The sequence below is a fragment of the Macaca nemestrina genome, chromosome 19 (genome assembly GCF_043159975.1).
Source record: "Macaca nemestrina isolate mMacNem1 chromosome 19, mMacNem.hap1, whole genome shotgun sequence".
Classification (NCBI taxonomy): Eukaryota; Metazoa; Chordata; class Mammalia; order Primates; family Cercopithecidae; genus Macaca; species Macaca nemestrina.
In genome coordinates this window covers 76,978,305-77,000,836 of record NC_092143.1, presented here as the reverse complement: position 1 = coordinate 77,000,836, position 22,532 = coordinate 76,978,305, and the positions used below count along the sequence as shown (strand labels likewise).

At 37.4% G+C, this 22,532-nt stretch overlaps 1 protein-coding gene across 15 annotated transcripts in view; it reads left to right on the top strand.

The window, feature by feature from the left end:
• LOC105478848 (L3MBTL histone methyl-lysine binding protein 4) overlaps positions 1 to 22,532 on the top strand; it is a 448,884-nt gene that overhangs the window by 76,536 nt on the left and 349,816 nt on the right. Inside the window, exon 1 of one of the 15 annotated variants that reach the window (XM_071085619.1) lies at positions 14,469 to 14,953. The exons of 12 other annotated variants lie outside the window; for them this stretch is intronic. The gene's annotated coding sequence lies outside the window, so the exon portion shown is untranslated. Of the gene's footprint in view, positions 1 to 14,468; positions 14,954 to 15,146; positions 15,222 to 19,919; positions 19,995 to 22,532 lie in introns of those variants that run through there. 2 more of the 15 variants (XM_071085614.1, XM_071085620.1) reach the window with 2 other exon arrangements.

Here is a 22,532-nt window from a genome sequence, read left to right as displayed (position 1 = left end):
CCACAGGAGAGTCATTTTGAGGGATTTGTCAGTGAGTCTCTTAGTGGAGTTTGCTAGCTGATTGGCAGGATCCATGGCTGGCTGTTGTGATCTGTGCACTGGTTGCAGTGAGCCCCTGCCCCTTTGCCGTGCTCTCAGCTATCCCCAGATGATGCTGTTGTACTGATCACTTCAGTATGCTGGGTGAGCAAGACAGAAGTGGGCCTGCTAGACAGCATCCCACAAGGCTGGGGAAGGTGGGTGCTCACTTTGCTCTTTGTTTCCCCTGTGGGAGAAATTCTGTGCCAAGGAGGCTTCTCTTGGTACTGAGGTGTGCCACCTTGGGGGAGGGGTGATGTGGGTAATGTGAAATTGCTTTTCACCCTTTTTAATGCATCCACTCTCAGATTTTTTTGCTTTGTCAAGCTGCTAGAAACTTAGTTAGACTCTGGGGTTCTCACAAAGTTATTTTTGTTTGTGGATAGTTGCCAAAATTGGTGTTTTTGTGGTAGTATGGGGGCTGGCATTTGCTATTCTGCCACCTTGCTTACATCCCTCCCTCTTTTTAAAAGGATTTTTAAAAAAGATGTTCATAAGAATTTGGTCTGTAGTTTTTCCATAATGTTCTTAGGTTTTTAGGCTATTGTTATTTTGGCCTCAAAATAGATTGAGAAGGTTAATCCTTTTCTGTTCTCTGGAAGAATGTGAGCTTTGTGTTATTTTAAAAAAATATTTGGAAGAATTCACTAGTGAAACTCTCTGGGCTTGGAGATTTCTTTATATAAAGGTTTTAATAAGAGCTTCAATTTATTTTATAGACAAAGTAGAATTCAGATTTTTAACATTTTCTTGATTTGATATTTCATTTTAAAGAAATTATATTATATAATTTAATTTTTCAGATTAGTGAGAAGTTGTTTATGATGTTTTTCTACGTCTTTAATATATGTATGATCTGTACTCATATCCTTCCTTTCCCTGCCTGATATTGTCAGTTTGTATTTTCTTTTCTTTTGCTTTTTGTCTTGCCTTGAGTTTGTCACTTTTATTAATCTTTTTAAAGAATAAACTTTTGGCTTTGTCTATTGTGCATTTTATTTCCATTCCATTGATATTTTCTCTTTTAAAAAATTATTTTCTTTTTAAAAAACTTTCCTTGTATTTGATTTTCTGTTCCTTTTCTAGCTTATGATGATAATCCATTTAAGGCTATACCTTCTTTCTAAGCACTAGATTTAGCTGCATCTCACAAATTATGGTTTATCATATCTGAATTATTCAGTTCAAGCTATTTTCACATTTCTGTTGTGATTTATTCTTTGATTATTTGATAGTAGAAGCATTCAATTTCCAAGCAGTTGAGGATTTTCTGTTAAATGTTTCTTATTGGTTTCTTGCTTAATTACATTGTATTTAGAGAATATTTTTTGAATGACTATAATTAAACTTTTTTGAAGTTTGCTTTATGACCTGGCATACATAGTCAGTTTTGGTAAATGTTTCAAGTGCTTTTGAAATACATTTTTAAATTATCTTTGTTGGTGCAGTGTTGTATACATGGTCGAATTTGTGAACTGCATCATTTAGCCCTAAGGATTTGATGTTTGGGTCAGTGGTAGGGGTGGATTTTGGTTGTTTTATAAGCTACTGATAGTGGTAAGTCTCCAATATATTTGTGGGTTTGTTCATTTCTCCCTTTAGCAGTCAATTTTTGCTTTACAGGTTTTGAAATTCTGTTAATGAGTACACACCAATAGAGAATTCTTATTTTTTCATAAGGGATCATTGCTTTTATAATTATGAGGTGTTCTTTTAAAAAATATCTGGTAATATTTCTTGCCTTACAGTCTAGATTTTCTTATATTAGTATCGTTTTATCAGTCTTTTAAAAAGTTAGTTTTTTTCATGGTAAGTCTTTTTATGTTAAAACATATTTTTCACGTCTTTTATGTCTTTATATTTAAAGCATTTCTCCTGTAGGTAAACAAGTTTACTGTTTAGGTTTCTAACATCCACTCTGATAATTTTGTTTTTTTAATTTGAGTATTTAACTCCTTCACATTTAATAAAATTGATGACCTTTGTTCATATTTGTCGCCTACTCTTTGTCTTCTACTTGATACACTCTTTTGACCTGATATTTATCTATTTTTTACTGGCCTTTGTGTTTACTATAATGATTAGACATGTCTATCCTTTCTTTATAATTATAGGAAACAATTTGTTGCTTAATTTCCTTCTTTTTCCTTAGAAAATGTCAATTTAATTTTCCTTGTCATCTTTTGTATTATTATTGATATGGATATTAATTCTAGACATAAATATAACTCAGGATCCAATATTATTATATATCAGTATTGATTTATGTTTACCCACATGTTTGCCTTTGTTGTTTTCATTTCTTTTTGCATTTCTGTGTTCTGTTGGGGATCATTTTTCTTCTACCTGAAGAACTCTCTTCTCTCCTCTCCACCATCCATTTTCCTTCTTTCTCTCCTTCTCCTCCTCCTCCTCCTTTGTTCTTCTCTCCTCCTCCCCCTCCTCCTCTTTCTCCTCCATTTTCTTCTTCTTTTAGTATGATTGTTAAAGTTTTTATTTGTTCAAAAACATCTTCATTTCAATTTTTATTTTTAGAGAATATATTCATTGTTATAAAATTCTTGGCGAGGACTTGGGGTTTTTTTTGGTTTGTTTTAAAACACTTTAACAAGGCCATTCTATTGTCTTATGGCTTTCATTGTTCCTGTTAGAAGTCAGCTCTATGTCTTATTGTTGCTCATTGAAAGTAATGTATTCCCTTCTCCTTCCTTTCCATCCCATAGTACTTTTAAGATTTTTTGCTTTGTGTTTATGTTAGTATTCTTATTAGCATATGCTTATATTTGGATTTCTTTATTGTTATCTTACTTAGGGTTTATAGAGCTCTTTCATTTAAGTAAACTAGTCATTGAACTTAAACATATATCTGTAAAAGTGCATCAAATATACGTGTTCAGTTTAGTGAGTTTTCACAAAGTAAATACATCTGTGTGTCCAGCAACTATATTAAAAACAGAACATTCCGAGTACTTTAGAAACCCTTTCTTAGTTACTATTTTCTATAGATACTATTTTCTTTCTTTCTTTTTTTTTTTTGGAAATGGAGTCTCGCTCTGTTGCCCAGGCTGGAGTGCAGTGGCGTGACCTCGGCTCACTGCAAGTTCTGCCTCCCAGGTTCACGCCATTCTCCCGCCTCAGCTTCCCGAGTATTTGGGACTACAGGCATCCGCCACCATGCCCGGCTAATTTTTGTTTTGTTTTGTTTTGTTTTCTTTTGTTTTTGTATTTTTAGTAGAGACGGGGTTTCACCATATTAGCCAGAATGGTCTTGATCTCCTGACTTCATGATCCGCCCGCCTTGGCCTTGCTGGGATTACAGGTGTGAGCCACCGTGCCCAGCCCTATAGATACTATTTTCTAAAGGTAATAGCTGTCTTGACTTCCCATGCTTTAGGTTAGTTTTGCCTGTTATTGAACTTTATATAAATAGAGTTGTATGGTATGCGTCCCTTCAAGTCAACATAATGTTTGTGGTATTTATCCATGTAGATACATGTAGTTATGGTTTGTTTATTCTCATTACTATACATTGCTTTTCATTCTGTTTAATGACTGTATCATAATTTATCCATTCTTCTCTTGATGAACATTTTGTTATTATAAGTACACTGCGAACATTCCTATGTGTCTTTTGTTTGATACTTGTATGCATTTCCATACTAGGAATGTTGGTGAGAGTCTATTGTTTGTTGGTATTTTTCTCAGTTTTGGAAAATTTTTTGGCATTTTTCCCTTCAAAGATCAATTTTATAGTTTTCTCGTTTTTTTTCCTTTTTGGGATCCCAATTACGTTTTATGTGTTTTTATTGTGACCTATATATTTTATGTTCCTTTTCTGTCCTTTTTATTCTTCCTCTCTGTTTAGTTTGGATATGTTCTGACTTCTTATTCAGATTACCGCAATGTCAGTCTGACGTTAAACCCCCATCTATCAATGAGTTTCAGATATTGTATTTTCCAGTTCTAGAATTTCCATTTGGTTCTTTTTACATATTCCAGATATCTGGTGAAATATACTATCTTTCATTAATTTAATTTAATTTTCTTTAATTTTCTTGAACATAATTATTTTAAGGTCTTTGGTATTAGCTCTAATATCTGAATCACCTATGGGTCTCTTCTAGTTTTAGGTCATATTATCTTACGTCTTACTATGCCTAGTAATTTTTTATTGAATGCTAGGCTTTGAGTATAAAAAGTTATAGAGGTTGTAAATGTTACAAATTGATATTATTTTCCTCTAGGGAGGGTTTACCCTGTTTTCTGCAAGGCAGATGAACTGGGGGATGTATCACCTTAATCTAGCTGAGGTGAAGTTAGGTTACAGTTTCTGTAAGCCTCAGTCTATCTCTGGTTGGACCTTATTCCTCAAGCATTCCCATCCACAAATTTACTGAGAATTCTGTTGCTTTCACTTCCTCTCCTTGTTGAGTTTTCAGTGTTGATCTTTAGTCTTCACAGTACTATGTGACTGGTAGAAAAACTCTACTTTGCATTATAATGTTTATGGCTTAGATTTTTTGCTTACCTTGCTGAATATCAGAGTAATACTGTTCATGTGTTTGAGAGTCTTCAAGTCTCCAATTCTGATCCTCTGGCCTCCTAAGATCACGTAAGCTCTGCCATGGTCCTTTACCTGTGTAAACATAACCAGGAAAAATGTCATATATTGACAACTTACCTCTCTGAGTTTCTCCTGTTTTTTTTTTTTTTTGGTTTTGGGTAATCTTACAGTTTCTAGTTCTTATTTCTTTCATAGCTCTCCAATGCCTTTATTAGTTTAGTATTTTATGTAGTCTCTTTTGTCATTCAAGAAAGTATTGGTTAGTCTGCCTGAAAGTATTGCATCCTACTCAGATGCCCTCAAAGAATGTTTATTTGCAAACTTAAACAGTTTTTAGAAGCACTTGACATCATAGGGCTGGCCTGTGACTACTTGTGACCTTTCTTTTGAGCCGTTAGCTACTAGATTTGATTTAATACATGAATTAAGGAATTAAGGAGTGACTACATACAGCTTGTGTTCGTCCGTTTTCTTTTTTTTTTTTTTTTTTTTGAGACAGAGTCTCGCTCTGTCTCCCAGGCTGGAGTGCAGTGGCCACATCTCAGCTCACTGCAAGCTCCGCCTCCCGGGTCTATGCCATTCTCCTGCCTCAGCCTCCCGAGTAGCTGGGACTACAGGCGCCCGCCACCTCACCCGGCTAGTTTTTTGTATTTTTTTTTTTAGTAGAGACGGGGTTTCACCGTATTAGCCAGGCTGGTCTCAATCTCCTGACCTTGTGATCCACCCGTCTCGGCCTCCCAAAGTGCTGGGATTACAGGCTTGAGCCACCGCGCCCGGCCTAGTCCGTTTTCATACTGTTATAAAGATACTACCTGAGACTGGGTAATTTATAAACAAACGAGGTTTAATCGACTCACGGTTCCTCATGGCTGGGGAGGCCTCAGGAGACTTAAAATCCTGGCGGAAGGAGAAGCAGGCACCTTCTTCACAAGATGGCAGAAGAGAGTGTGAGCGTGTGAAGGAGGAATTGTCAGACGCTTATAAAACCATCAGATCTTGTGAGAATTCACTCACTATCAGAACAGCATGGGGGAAACTGCCCCCATGATCCAATCACCTCCCACCAGGTCCCTCCCTTGACATGTGGAGGATTAGGAGGATTACAATTCGAGATGAGATTTGGGTGGGAACACAGAGCCAAACCATATCACAGTTGTTTGAAGAATAACCCCGATTTGATAGGTGATCTTTAATGCATATCATTAGAGCAAAGAAGCATGCATTATTTTTAGTTTGTCAATTGATTTTAGAGTAGTCATGACAATCTAATACCCATATAATTAGTGTGCTGTGATAGCATATTATTTTTATCTCTAAAAGAGTAATTGAGGCCAGGCGCAGTGGCTCACGCCTTTAATCCCAGCACTTTGGGAGGCTGAGGCAGGCGGATCACCTGAGGTCAGGAGTTCGAGACCAGGCTGGCCAATGTGGTGAAACCCTGTCTCTACTAAAAATGCAAAAATTAGCTGGGCGTGGTGGCGGGTGCCTGTAATCCCAGCTGCTCGGGAGGCTGAGTAGGACAATTGCTTTAACCTAGGAGATGGAGGTTGCAGTGAGCCGAGATTGTGCCACTGCACTGCAGCCTGTGTGAAAGAGCAAGACTCCATCTCAAAAAGTAAAAAATAAAAATAAAAAAAAAAGAGAGCAATTTTTTTCTGAGACCCTTGATACCTTAGAAAGACAAATTTTGGAGAGACAAAGGTAAACCATTAATGGTTCAAGAGAGGTCTTGGTACATGCTTTTCTTAGTGTTGCTAGAGTTATATTTTTCTTTCAGTGATTTTGGACATGTATAAAGGGGACATTTCAGAAATATGTTTAATGATCTTATTTAAATCCAGACACAGATTTGACAGAGGAAAGATAAAAATACATAATTATCAACAGAGATTTAAAATTACATGGGCAATATGGTAAGGAAATCAGCTCATATCTTTTTGGGAATCACAAAGAAATCTCCTTACCCTCAAACAAACTATATCTTTCATAAACTAGAAGGTAGATTTGCTATGTATGACATTCCTGTAAAAATTACTGTGTTTCCTCCACTAAACTACTGCCTGTAAGCTACTTCATTATTTTAAGGACCACTAGTAAGAAAAAACAATGACAGTTAAACAATTATATTTTGATGTTTTTAATCATGAAGAATGTATGTTCCTTTTTGAAGGAACTCCCCTTTACTTTTAAAACATATTTTATCATCATTTTGTACATATTTAAGAGAAGATTATTAGTCTAATAAACTGGATTAAAAAAAAAAAGTTGTCACCTTCCGAGTCTAAGTACTGAATCACTTTTGACTCAGAGTCATTGATGCCTGTGTTTTCCTGTACAGTATCACCCTTTGTGCCCTTGGGGGTGTTAATGTTGAATTATTTCTTAAGAGGGTGTTATAATATTGTCTCTGGGTTTTTCTTCCAAGCTATTGACATGCACTCTGCGTGTGATGATATCACCAGATAGTTTACCTGACAACAACTGGGACTCCTGTTCCTTTTTCAAGTGGTCTTAAGTCATCCTTTGTTGACCTAAGCATCAAAAGGTTACAGATGTTCCATCAAACTGCCAAGAGGCACAGCCAAACCTGTGCTTAGGCAGGCAGTGATGACTGCATAAGACCCACTACCTGTTTAGCAGCACTGCAAGACTATCTTGATTTCACATGTGTCAAAATGTATAGAATGTGCTTTCTCAATCAAATATGGCATCGTTTGGAATGCTTTATGGCCACTTAATATCTGGCTACTTCATACAGATGTGTTCTATATTTCTGGATAGAACATAGATAGCACAGATATATGTAATTTCCTGCAGAGAGAATGGAGAGAAAGAATGAGTTTAGTGCACTTACTGGCATTAATATTTGATATTCAAGGGTTATGGGGAAGATCATTGTAACATTATTGAGTGACTAGGAACATAAAGAGACACAGAGACCTTGAAAGTTGATGACAGAAAAAAGATGTCTTGTTTCCATTGATTTGCCAGAGAGACACTTGTGGTTGTTCTCTTATGGCTGGAGCTATGCTCCCAGTTATGTAAACACATATGTGTACATCTCTTCCCACCACACCTGCATCCTGCTTCTCCATGCTAATCTTATTCATAAACAATTAGGTGTTTTTTATTTTTTCATTTAGATGGAGTCTCACTTTGTCGCCAGGCTGGAGTGCAGTGGCGCAATCTTGGCTCACTGCAACCTCCACCTCCCGGGTTCAAGCGATTCTCCTACTTCATCCTCCTGAGTAGCTGGGACTACAGGCATGCGCCACCACGCCTGGCTAATTTTTGTATTGTTAGTAGAGACGGGGTTTCACCCTGTTGGCCAGGATGGTTTCAATCTCTTGACCTCGTGATCTGCCCACCTCAGTCTCCCAAAGTGCTGGGATTACAGACATGAGCCACCATGCCTGGCCCAATTAGGTGTTTTTGTTTTTGTTTTTTTGGCACCAAAACCTTATCTCTTTTTGCTTTTTTGTTTTCTAAAACCCATTCATTATCATTATTATTGATTTCTACCTTTGAAAGTTTTGATACTTTTATTTTGTGGCAGCTCTTAATTTTCCTAAAATTTTAAATGCCATATTTTATTTTTACATTTTAACTGATTAAAAAGAATTTTGTTTTAACTTGTTTATAATTTTTGAGGTCTTTTAAGGTAATTGGAAGAACTCTTAAGACATTACAGAATGCAAATGGCATTCACAAAGTAGGGTGTAGTTAATGAGTTAGAGTGACATTGGGATTACAATCCCAATCTTTCTCAGGGTTTTAAATTGGAGAACTATTTAGAGAGCATCTATTCTCATGCTGTTGCCGCTGCTACTCTACTGCTGCTTTCTAGCTTTCAAAATTTTTATGAGTCTGGATTCTTCTAGTTGCAAAGAACAGAAATGGCTGAACCAGAAAAGGGAAGTTATTAGCTCACAAGACTGAGCAGTACTGGGGTGGAGTTGGACCAGTCATGGCTGACTCCAGTGGCTAGTCGCTCCCAACACTTGTCCCACCTTCCTCTGCATTGTCTTTGGTCTGAATGGACCTTTCTTTTACGTAGCAGCCCCTGCAGATCTAGGCTTACGTTCTATGAACCTAACAGTCCTAGATAAAGAGGTTCTTCTGCATAGTATTTCTGATAAGAATCCTAGAATTGAATCTCTTTGGTTTTGATTAGGTTATATATCCATCCCTGAACCAATGACTATGGCCAGGAGGGTGAATTTTGTTGAATTGACCCTTTCTAAGTTACCTGCCTACCCTGGAACCACGTGACTCAGAATGAAGCTCCTCAAACTAAAAATCAGGTAGCTGGACAAAGAAAAAGGATGTGGGGCTGGCTGAACCGATAGGTTCTTCTTAACGCCTTGTATGCTGTGAGCTGAAGCCCAGTGGTCTTCAGAACATGCAAACGATTTGACTTACCTTAACCAAGAGAATAGTTAAAACTACAATAGGGAGTCTGAATTAGATTCAGCTCTGACTCGCTCAGGGCTTGTAGGATAACATTATTTCCCTGCTTTCAAATTATGTCAGTTCAAGCCTGAAGGGTGAGAAGCTGATGACATGATATGAAGGCAGAATTTCAAGGTGGCAGAAGTCCTTTCCTGGGAGTCAGGAGTCCTGAGTGCTATTTTCAGCTCTGAGAACATAGGCCAGTGATTTTGCTGCTGGATTGTGAGCTCCTGGAGGTCAGGGACTGTGCTTAATCTTGCTTTTTACATTATTTCCTCCCTTTTTGTTTTTAAATCTCGCCTTGTAAATGTACTGTTGGATATATGTTATCTTAATTTATCCTCCATGTATCTTCTGCTTGATAATTTTTAGCGCTTGATCTTCCTGTGATTTATTTTGGGTGATTGCCTCCAATATACCAGTTTTCACTTCTAAAAAGTAAACTTATTTGACATACCCACAGATGCTTTCATACTGTATTATGCATTTATTTCCAGATTTTGTGTTTACTTCTTTTTCAAATTTGCTCTTTTTAAAACAAAAAAAAATTGAACAATGTTTTGTTCTTATCTTACCAAGTCTGTTTTTTTCACATATTTCATCAAGAGTTTATACATACTTGATTTTAACTTCCTCTAGGCTTTTTCTATTATGAAGACTTCTAGGGTATTCATGCTTCTGTTTGTTGCTTCTTATGACACTTAGGTTGGTGAGTTTCCTTGTGGGCTTTCTAGTTTTAGTCAAAGAGATTACCTTCAGTGAGACTTTTTTTTTTTCATATTAGTTTTGAGAGCATCCCAGGTTGTTGAGGTATTGCTATGGGGCAGTTTTACTATAATTGATTTGGGCTTTCTGCATTGCTGGGTAGGAGGAATTGGACCTCCACACCTGTGTTTAGTACAAGCTTGGATCTCTGATCTCTAAGTGATTCTTGTTCCAACAGTGTTTTAGTGGGGTGGTCCTCCTCTGTGATACTGCCTAAGCCAGCGAGTGAAGGTTTATTAGTCCTTAATCAAAGATAGGACAACCTTTTGGATGATGGAGACACTTTCTAGCTCAAACCCATGCATTTAGCTTATGGCTTCAGTTTCTGTCCCCCGATAGGAATGAAAAACAAAGCACTTAATATGTGTATCTGATTTAGTTCCTCAGTTGTTTTTTGTTTGTTTCTGACATTTCTGTTTTTTAATAATCCAGAACTCAGTTGTGTGATGTAAATAACTTTGCTGTATTTTCCCAATATATTTTTTTTCTCTGCATCTGCTCAGTTGACCTCTTCACCAGAAGTTACTTATTTTATATTTCTGTAGCCCCTAGTGTCTTGTGTTGCACAAAGTGGAAAATAATTAGATATAGATTTACAACATTTAAAATGTATTTTAATGTTTAGTAACTGCAAAAATATTTTTTCTAGTTAGAAGAATTATAAGGCTAACAAGAAACCAGATCTGCTACATAGAAAGAAAGAAGCTTGAATTTGTTTTATTGTCATATAAAGTATTTGTAGTAGAAGTTTTAAAACACTTTCACAATATATGCATACTCTGGGAGGTAGAATCTTGACCCTCAAAGATGTCGGTATCCTGCTCCTTGGAACCTGTGAATATGTTATGTTGTATGGAAAGGTGGAAATAAGGTTGCCAGTGAAATTAAGGTTGCTGATCAGTTGACTTTAAGGGAGATATTCTGGATTTTCAGGTGGACCCATGTAGTCGCATACTTACTTTAAATGTGGAAGAGGGAAGCAGAAGAATCCGTGTCTGGGTGATATATCCTGAGAAGACTTGATAAGCCAATGCTGGCTTTGAAGACGGAGGAAGGGGTCATGAGCCAAGGAATGCTGGAAGCATCTGGAAGCTGTGAAAGGCAAGAAAATGGATTCTTTTCTAGAGCCTCTGGACACACCCTTGGCGAAACCTTGATTTTTAGCCTAATGGGATCTATTTAGGACTTTTGACCCCCTTAACTGTAAGATAATAAATTTGTGTTGTTTCAGGCCACCAAGTTGGGGTAAGTTGTTACAGCAGCAATAGGAAATTAATTCATATACTCTGTGACCTGTGAGTTCCACTCCTAGGTATGGACTTAACAGAAATGTACTGAATGTATGTTTCAGCAAAATAAGTATAGTGGAATGTTTGAGTAGCATTTTTTGTAATATCCCAAAGCTGGAAATTACTCAAATACTCATCAGCAACCAAATAGATCAATGTGTTTTACACACTCTACAATACAATACAAGAGTAAGAGTGAACTGTCTACATCTGCATACAACAGTATGGATGGGTGTCACAAACATTACGTTAGTAAAAGAAATGAGACACAGAAAACGATGCATACTGATATGATTTGAATGTCTGTTCCCTCCATAACTCGTGTCGAAACTTAATCCCTAATGTGGGAATATTGAGAGATGCACAGCCTTTAAAAGGCAAGAGCCTTGAATGGATTAATCCATTTGTGGAGTAACAGATCAATGGGTAAATGGATTAATGAGTTATCATGGGAATGGAAATGGTGGCTTCATAAGAAGAGGAAGGAGACATGAGCCGACATGCTCAGCCCCCTCACCATGTGACACCTGTGGGCCTTGGGACTCTGCAGAGAGTTGCCACTTCAAGAAGGCCCTCACCAGATGTGTCCCATTCAACCTTGAACTTCTCAGCCTCCATAAGTGTAAGAAATAAATTCTTTTTATTTATAAATTACCCAGTTTCATGTGTTAATTATAAGCAACAGCAAATGGACAAAGACAAATACTCTGTAATTCCATTTGTAGAGTGCATAAAAAGAAACAGAAGGCCGGGCACGGTGGCTCATGTAATCCCAGAAGGCCTCCGAGCACTTTGGGAGGCTGAGGCAGGCGGATCATGAGGTCAGGAGATCGAGACCATCCTGGCTAACATGATGAAACCCTGTCTCTACTAAAAATACAAAAAATTAGCCAGGCGTGGTGGCAGGTGCCTGTAGTCCCAGCTACTCAGGAGGCTGAGGCAGGAGAATGGCGTGAACCTGGGAGGTGGAGCTTGCAGCCAGCGGAGATTGTGCCACTGCACTCCAGCCTGGGCGACAGAGCGAGACTCCGTCTCAAAAAAAAAAAAAAAAAAAAGAAAAGAAACAGAAGTCATCTATTGTGTTAGAAGATGGGACAACCATCAAGATTTGCCTTGATTGAAGTAGTGACCAAGGGGTACACATTCGTATGTTCTGTTTCTTGATTGGGATGCTAGTTACATGTGTTCAGTGCATGAAAATTTATTGAGCCGTGCCCTAAGCTATTATGCATTTTTTGCATGTATGTTACACTTCAATTTTTATTTATTTATTTATTTAATTTTTGAGACGGAGTCTAGCTCTGTCGCCCAGGCTGGAGTGCAGTGGCGCGATCTCAGCTCACTGCAAGCTCCGCCTCCCGGGTTCACGGCATTCTCCTGCCTCAGCCTCCCGGGTAGTTGGGACTACAGGCGCCCGCCACCTCGCCGGGCTAGATTTTTTTTTTTGTATTTTTAGTAGAGACGGGGTTTCACCATGTTAGCCAGGATGGTCTCGATCTCCTGACCTCGTGATCCGCCCATCTCGGCCTCCCAAAGTGCTGGGATTACGGACTTGAGCCACCGCACCCGGCGTTTTACACTTCAATTTTTAAAAAGAATATATTCCCAAACATCGTCCCATTTTCCAGCAGAGCCCTGCAGTGTATTCAGTGTGGGTGAGGCTGTGATTTGCCTTGGTCTCCTTGCCAGCTAAGCTGGAGAGTCAGATCTAGAACTTGTGTGACTGGATGACTTTTCCACTACTTCATTCTGACTTCTCGCCTATCACCGTATCAGATTAGAGAAAGTTTCCGTGGTACTAGTTTTTGATTTGCTGAATGAAAATTCTAATTAATAAATTCACAAAGATCTAATGCTATCCTGAAATGCTCCTAGTAGAGACATGTTCTAGCAACAAAATAGTTTGATTTTATTTCTGCATATAGTGTGTTTTCATGTCATTTAATGTAGTATGTCATTTTGGCAGCAGTGCTGGTTGTCATGATTCAAGTGCCAGTGTGTTAAAGATATTCCTGGAAGGCAATTTATTTTAACAGTGCTTAGTGGTGTGATATTAGGAACATTCAATTTTGGCAAGGTTTCAGAGAGGCATTTGTCGGGAAATCTGTTATAATGAGTATAGTCTGTCCTTCTCAATAAGCTATGAAGTAGTCTATTGTTTAAAATTTAGATTCCGGTTCTAGCTCTGCTACCAGCTAGTTACATGAGCTTAAGCAAGTCATTTATTTACACACATTCCCACTACCTGACAGTCAAATAAATATGTTAATATTACCCCTATGCATGAAACAGATGCTTTGCCACTATAATGCAGCCAGGGGCAGCAGCAATATGCTTTTAGAAATGGAGCCATTAGGTAAGGTGTTAAATTTTGGAGACAGACAAATTTCAGCTTTGCTGTTACTGGCAGTGTCACCTTGAGCTACTTCAGTGTAAAGGGGCAGTTGCCAAGCTGCCCCCATGTGCTTGGCACACAGTAAAAACTTAATACATGCAGTTACAGGGATGATGATAATTATGATTTGTTAAATGTCTTCATTGTTTTCTAAGGTTCTGAGCAAATGATTGCTGTTGAGGGAGTACGTAACGTGGTTACTTGGTGATGATATTCAGGGGCCAATGTGACCTCTAAATAAATAAATATGAGAACATATAAAATTCCTCCTATATGCTACCCCTAATGTTGAATTTTTGTTTTAAATATTCAAATATGTAGTGAAGTGTAGAGAATAAGAAAATGAACCACTCTACGCTGGCTGTCCAGATTTAATAATCTCAGTATTTTGCCACACTTGCTTCTGCTGTTTGAAAGAAACAAAGCATTGCAATTACACTGGAAGTCTCCTGTCCCCAAACCTGTGTATCTTCACCCCTCCTGAGACGTAATTGCTGTGCTGTCGGTTTCATTTTCAGCAGTGTTGTTACATTTTAACCTGATGTGTGTGTGTGTGTGTATATCTGAAAGCAAACATTACATAAATGATGTATGGGATGTATCATCCTGCACCCTGTTCTTTTGATTCACATATATTTTATAGAGTTATCTTTGATAGAATATATATCACTGTAACTCATTTAAGTGCTGTATAATATTCCATTTAAAAATATATCACAATTTATTTATTCATTTTCCTATTGATGGGTGTTTGGGTATTATCATATATTTCTTGTTACAGACAAAAGCCACGATAAACATTGTACCTTTTGCACATGTGCTAGAGGTTTTCTATCTATCTGGAAACAGCCAGGTTCTAGGCATGCATAGTTCCAGCCTTACTCAGCTTTATTAGATATTCCCAAGTGCTTCATCAAGTAGGTGTACCAATTTCACCTCCTCAGCAGGATGTGAGAACTCCTGGTGCTTGCATCACACTCACTTCAACACTTGGTGAGCCTTACTTTTACCAGTCATATTCCTGGGTAGAGGAGGATATTTACGTTTAATATGCATTTCCCTGCTTTCTAGTAATAGTGTGTTTCTTTTTCTGTATTTATTATTTTTCCTTTTTCTAAGTATTGCCTGTATTCTTTTACAGTTATTTTTCCTAGTACATAACTGAAAGATCATGTATTGTAGCTACTACAGTTAAATCAGTGTCACTGGGAGGAGTAGACAAATTAATGCACATACAATGCTTAATGTACTCTCTGTCCTATAGTAAGAAGAACTTAATATTGCTGACGCCCCTAGAATGCCCAATAATGACATCAACAATAAAGATACTTATCAGTGGAACAGAACTTCAGACCTGGGCAACCATTCTACATTCCTCTTACATTGTAGCCGTGCAGTTGGATGTGAAAAGTGAGCACCAGTAGATGATGACATCTCATAGCCCAGAGTGGGAAGCAGCCTTTCCTCCCCTACTCATTATCCATCTCTCTTGCTCATAGAACGCTGCTTTCCTTTAGGGGAATGATGAGAGAGGACTTAGGGTTTTCCAGGAGGCAGATCCTCCATTTCCCCATTGCTTTGTCCAAGAGTGCAGGAAGAAGATCTAAGACTGGTCAATTGGATGCTCTTTCCCAGGACTTTGGCTTGAGAGAGAGAGACTCTAGCAAGAAGGGAACAGGTAGAGTAATCAGTTCACTTATTCCAGAGGCGTCAGCAGTGAAAGAAATGGGGTGCCATGCTAATCAGGCTGGTTTAGCCATGGGATGTTTGGTCTGCCATCTGCTTTCTTGACCCCTTTGTTTCTGTCTGATCTTGAGTCTCCAAAGGTCATTATAGCACACAGTATGCTTTTGTGTCCATAGCTTGGCTCCCGCTTATAAGTGAGAATGTGTGGTATTTGGTTTTCCATTCCTGAGTTATGTCACTTAGAATAATGTCCTACAGCTCCATCCAAGTTGCTGCAAAAGACATTATCTCATTCATTTTTATGGCTGAGTGGTATTCCATGGTGTATATATACCACATTTTATTTATTCACCCACCGAACAATGGTACTTAGGTTGGTTCCATATCTTTGCAATTGTGAATCGTGCTTCAATAAACAGTGTATATGTCTTTTTGATATGACTTCTTTTCCTTTGAGTAGATACCCAGTAGTGGGATTGCTGAATTGAATAGTAGATCTTTTAGTTTTTTAAGAACTCTCCACAGTGTGGTCCATAGAGGTTGTATTAGCTTACATTCCTGCAAGCAGTGTATAAATGTCCTCTTTTCACCACATCCACACCAACATCTAATGTTTTATGATTTTTTAAAATAATCACCATTCTTGTAGGAGTAAGGTGATAGATTTCACTGTGGTTTTAATTTGCATTTTCCTGATGATTAATGTTGTTGAGCACTTTTTTATATGTTTGTTGGCTGCCTTTTGAGAAATGTCTAATCATGTCATCTGCCCACTTTTTGATGGGATTATTTGTTTTTTTCTTGCTGACTTGTTTGTGTTCCTTGTAGATTCTGGATATTAGTCCTTTGTTGGATGCATAGTTTGCAAATATCTTCTATTCTGTGGGTTATCTGTTTATTCTGTTGATTATGCCTTTTGCTGTACAGAAGCTTTTTTGCTTAATTAGGTCCTATTTATTTATTTTTGTTTTTGTTACATTTGCTTTTGGGGTTGTAGTCGTAAATTTTCTGCGTAGGCCAGTGTCTGCAAAAGATTTTCCAGGTTATGTTGTAGAATTTTCACAGCTTCAGGTTGTAGACTTAAGTCTTTGGTTATCTTTAGCTGATTTTTGTGTAAGGTGAGAGAGAGGGATCCTGTCTTGTTCTTCTACATGTGGCTATCCAGTTTTCCCAGCACCATTTATTAAATAGGGTGGCCCTTCCCCTGTTATGTTTTTGTATCCTTTGTTTGTTTGTATTTGGCTTTATTTCTGGGTTCTCTATACTGTTACATTGGTCCGCATGCCTATTTTTATACCAGTACCATGCTGTTTGGGTAACTATAGCCTTTTAGTACAATTTGAAGTTCAGTAATGTGATACCTCTGGATTTATTATTTTTGCTTAGGGTTGCTTTGGTTATTTGGCCCCATTTTTGGTTTCATGTGAATTTTAGGATTGTTTTTACTAATTCTGTGAAAAATAATGTTGGTATTTAGGTAGGAATTACATTGAATTTGTAGACTGTTTTGAGCAGTATGGTCATTTTTATGATATTGATCCTTCCAATTCATGAGCATGGGATGTATTTCCATTTGTGTCATCTGTGATTTCTTTCAGCAGTGTTTTGTAATTCTCTTCGTAGAGATCGTTCATCTCCTTGGTTGTGTGCAGCTATTGTAAAGGGGTTCGAGTTCCTGATTTGATTCTGCTTGGTCGTTGTTGGTGTATAGCAGTGCTATTGACTTACATACCTTGATTTTGTAACCTGAGACTTTACTGCATTAATGTATCAAATCTAGGAGACTTTTGGAGAAGTCTTTAGGGGTTTTTTAGATACACAGTCATTTGTTTTGATTTTGTCTCTTCCAATTTGGATGCTCTTTATTTCTTCCTCTTGACTGATTGCTCTGGCTATGATTCCAATACTCTGTTGAGTAGAAGGGATGAAAGCGAGCATCCTTGTTTTATTTCTCAAGGATGAATGCTTTCAACTTTTCCCCATTTAGTATGATGTTGTCTGTAAATTTGTCATACATGGCTCTTGTTATTTTGAGGTGTGTCCATTCTACGTCTAGTTTGTTGAGGGTTTTTATCATAAAGGGATACTGGAGTTTTTGCAGTTTGTTTTTTCTACCTATATTGAAATGATCATATGGCTTTTGTTTTTAATTCTGTTTATGTCATATATTACATTTATTAACTTTCATGTGTTAAACCATCCCTCCATTTCTGGAATAAAACCCACTTGTTCATGGTGTATTATCTTTTGACATGCTGTTAGATTTGGTTAGCTAGTGTTTTGTTGAGGATGTTTGCATCTATGTTCATCAGGGATATTGATCTGCAGTTTTCTTTTCCTTTATTTATTTATTTTTTTGATATGCCCTTTCCTGGTTTTGGTATCAGTGTTACTGGCTTCCTAGAATGAGTTAGGAAGGATTTCCTCTTTCTCAGTCTTTCAGAATAGTTTCAGTGGGATTGGCACCAGTTCTTCAAACATCTGGTAAAATTCAGCTGTGAATTCATCTGGCTCTGTGCTTTTTTTGTTGACATTTTAAATATTACTGATTCAAACTCATTGCTTGTTATTGGTCTGTTCAGGGTTTCTATTTCTTCCTGATTTAATCTAGGAGGTTGTATGTTTCTAGGAATTTATCCATTTCCTCTAAATTTTCTCGTTTGTGTGCACAAAGGTGTTAATATAGTCTCAAATGATTTTATATATTTCTATAGTTTTTGTTGTAATATCTTCATTTTCATTTCTAATTGAGTTTATTTGAATCTTTTCCTTTTTATGGTTAGTATTGCTAATAATGGTCTATCAATTTTGTTCATAGTTTCAAAGAAGCAGCTTTTTGTTTAATTGACTTTTTTTTGCTGTTGTTGTCTCTGTTTCACTTAGTTCTGCTCTGATGTTTGTTGTTCCTTTTCTTCTGGTAGCTTTGGGTTTAGTTCTTCTTTCTGTAGTTCTTTGAGATGTGACATTAGGTTGTCAATTTGTGAACTTTCAGACATTCTTATGGTCATTAACATTGTAAACTATACTCTTAGCATTACTTTTGCTATATCCCAGAGGTATTAATAATCTGTGTCACTGTTGTCACTCATGTCAAAGAATTTTTAAATTTCCATCTTGGTTTCATTGTTAACCCCAAAATAATTCATGGGCAGATTGTTTAATTTCCATGTATTTATATTGTTTTGAGCGTTCTTTTTTGAGTTAATTTCCAACTTTATTCTACTGTGGTCTGAGAAGATAATATGATTTTAATATTTTAAAACATATCAAGACTTGTTTTGTGGCCTATTATATGGTCTATCTTGGAGAATGCTCCATATGCTGATGAGAAGAATGTATATTCTGCAGTTCTTTGGTAGAATGTTCTATAAATATATGTTAGGTTCATTTGTTCTGGCATGTAGTTTAATTCCATTGCTTCCTTGTTGACCTTCTGTCTCGATGATCTGTCTAGTGCTGTCAGTGGAGTGTTGAAGTCCCCCAGTATTATTGTGTTGCTGTTCTATCTTATTTTTCTGGTCTGGTAGTAATTGTTTTATTAATCTGGGAGCTCCAGAGTTAGGTTCATATAAATTTAGGATTGTAATATCCTCTTGTTGGATTGATCCTTTTATTATTATATAATGACCTTCGTTGTATTTTTTTTTACTATTGTTGTTTGAAATTCTGTTTTATCTGACATAAGGATAGCAACTCCTGCTAGCTTTTGGTTTCCATTTGTGTGGAATATCTTTTTTCACCCCTTTACCTTGAATTTATATGAATTTTTACGTATTAAGTGGGTTTCTTAAATATAGATATTTGGTTTGTGATTTTTCTATCCATTCTGCCAATCTGTATCTTTTAAGTGGAGCATTTACACCATTTACTTTCAACATTAATATTGAGATGTGAGGTCCTGTTGCAGTCCTTATATTAATTGTTACCTAGATGGTTTGTTTTCTTATTGTGTTATTGTTTTATAGGCCCTGTGAGTTTTATGCTTTCAAGAGATTCTATTCTAGTGCATATTGAGCTTCTGTTTGAAGATTTATAACTCCTTTTAACATTTCTCATAAGGCTGGTCTGGTAATGACAAATTCCCTTGGCATTTGTTGGTCTGAAAATTACTTTATTTCTCCTTCATTTATGAAACTTAGTTTTGCTGGATATAGTATTCTTGGCTCTCAGTTATTCTGTTTAAGGAGGCTAAAAATAAAATCCCAATTCCTTCTGGCTTTTAAGATTTCTGCCAAGAAGACTGCTGTTAGTTTGATAGATTTTTCTTTATATGTTACCTGTTGCATTTTGTCTCACTGCTCTTAGAATTCTTTCCTTCATGTTGATTAGATAGCTTGATGACTATATACCTTGGTGATGTTCTTTTTGCAGTGAGTCTCCCAGGAATTTTTTGAGCTTCTTGTGTCTGGACATCTAAATCTCTATCAAGACCAGGGATGTATTCCTCTGTTATTCCATCAAATAATTTTTCTAAACATTTTGTTTTCTCTTCTCCTTCAGGAACACCAGTTATTTTTAGGATTGGACCTTTTACATAATCCCAAATTCCTTGGAGAGTTTGTTAATTCTTTTTGATTTATTTTATTTTTTTTTGTTTTGTTTTTTTATTTATTTTTATTTTTTTAAATTATTTTTTATTATTATACTTTAAGTTCTAGGGTACATGTGTATAATGTGCAGGTTTGTTACATATGTATACTTGTGCCATGTTGCTGTGCTGCACCCATCAACTCGTCAGCACCCATCAACTCATCATTTACATCAGGTATAACTCCCAATGCAATCCCTCCCCCCTCCCCCCTCCCCATGATAGACCCTGGTGTGTGATGTTAAATTTTTGTCTGATCGGGTGAACAAAAGCCTTATCTTCGAGCTCTGAAATTTTTTCTTTTACTTGGTCTAGTCTGTTGTTAAAACTTTCCACTGCATTTTTTAACTCCCTAAGTGTGTCTTTCATTTCCAGATGTTCTGATTGGTTTTTCTTTAAAATATCTGTCTTTGTATAACATTTTTCATTTATATCTTGAATTGTTTTTTTCATTTCTTTATGTTGGTTTTCACCTTTCTCTGGCATCTGCTTGAGTAGCTTAGTAATTTTTCCTTTTTGAGTTTTTTATGTGGTATTTCAGAAGGATGTGACTTTCATGTTAATAGTTTATTATAGCCTAATTTGGCTCTTGGTGCTTTTAGTGCTCAGTAATTTGTATGGGTTCCTTGGTTATAGTGAATCTTTGTATTGTGGCTTTCCCAGATGCCTGTTGTAGCACCAATGTGCTCAGTGTGTGAACAAGTTCAGCATCTCCTATGGGGTTGGAATGGCAGAGATCTCTTGAAGCTTATCTTGTTTCCCCACAGTGTGTATGTATGTATGTACATATGTATGTATGTATTTATTTTGTCCCAGTATTTTATTTATTTACTGGGTTGAATAGTTAAAGCTTCAGGCCAGTAGGGAAAGTATCCCTGGGTAGAAACTGGTTTTGGCTAAAGCAGGTGGGTAAATGCAGAACCCAATAGTGGGCAGATGTCCCAGCCTTGATAGAGGTGGCTGGGGGAGCTTTCAGTGAAAAACACTGAGGTCTTATCAGGGGGAAGGGTGGGAGCCACCTTATTTCTTCTGCTAGGCCAGCAGGAAAGTGATCCAACTCCCAGATGCACTCCTGACCCAATGTTTCAGGTATTCATATCAGACAGGCACCTGTTTTCATGTCTAGGAATGTTGATGTTCCAAGTACAGAGGAGTTGTGATTCCACTTCTTGTGCAAGCCTGAATCTGGAGGGCACTCCTACTGTGAGGATGCTGTCACCCTGAAGTGTTCCAGAAAGGCTGTCTATAGGTACACTCATGTCAGGCTCTTATAGGAGAAGCCCCAGCTGTGTTTGCAGTAACGGATAAGAGAGAAAAGAAGTCCCCTTCTCCAAGAGCCTTCATGAGCACCAGCCTTGCACTCATGCCTCTGCTGAAAGAAGCTTCCCACGAGCAGAATGTTCTGGTACTCAAGGCCTGGTATCCAGACTCTTTTGTCCCATGGGGTGTTCCCTTGATGTGGTGTACTTCCCCTTCCGCTAGAAGTTGGAGTCCCCGAGAGCCAGACCACTGTTAACACTGCTATTCCTCTGGGTAGCCACCCCATGGGGCTGCCAAATTTCGGGCTTGTGATGAAGATTATCTGCAAGGGGTCCAGTGATGTGACCTGTCCTTATGTCTCCCAGCAGTGGGCACCAGCACTAGCTCTGATGGGGGTGGCAGGGGAGTGAGATAGACTCGGTGAGAGTAATGTAATTGTTTAGAAAATTCTGAGTTTCAGTCAACCTCTGTGATACCCTTTGGACCCTGAATCTTGGGACTTACCGTGCTATTCTCATAAAGTATTATGTAAGACTTATGGGTGCAGAATTAGTACATGATTAACTATCAGTATTTTAAGATTCCAAAATAGGTAATAAAGGCAAAATTTTTAAAAAATGAGAGCAGGTGGCTGCCATGACATAAGTAAAGTGACAATAAAGAGCCACTATGCAGATAGGCTCCACATGAGGGCCAGTGGTTCCCACAGGAAGTTTGTTGTCAGTTTCTGCCTTAAATCATGTATGTTTTACGTGATTTCTGTTTTACATGTTTGTATGTAGCAGGGATTTGGTTAGTGTACTGAGTGGTTAAGTTTCAGATAACTAAACTTATAATATAGTTACAAAAGCTACAGCATAGTATGGTGTTCAAAGATGGACCCCAGAATTCTACTGTCTGGCTACTTGCCTGTTATATAACCTTGGACAAGTTACTTAACCCCTTGGTGTTTCCTCTTCTGTGAAATGAGGGCGACAGTGGTACACATATTGTTGGGCTGTCATAAGTATTAATTGAAAGTGTATGTGTAGAGGGCTGATAGCTATGCCTGGTACATTAGTACTCAAGTAATGTTAGCTATTATGCCATTAAGAAGGATCAATAATTCACGCATAAGTTATCAAAATTCATTCACTTATAATCATTTATTAATAATTCATTCACTTGTAATCATTTATTAATTTATTCAAACATTATGTATTATTAACATCAAGTATCAACCAGATGAATAAATTCTAGGCTGGCAATATCTTTGAAATAGTGGGAAATCAGTACAGTGATCAGAAATTTGTATTCGATATTTTGGTGATAAACTCATTTAAGATCTGCGCAGTGTCCTAGAACCACCAGAAATGTTCTTTCACCGTGCATGTTGTTAGACCTATTGTCCCTCCTGTGAACACCCAGGCCACTCTGTCATTTTTTAATGGCATGTGTTACATTTCTTATTAATTT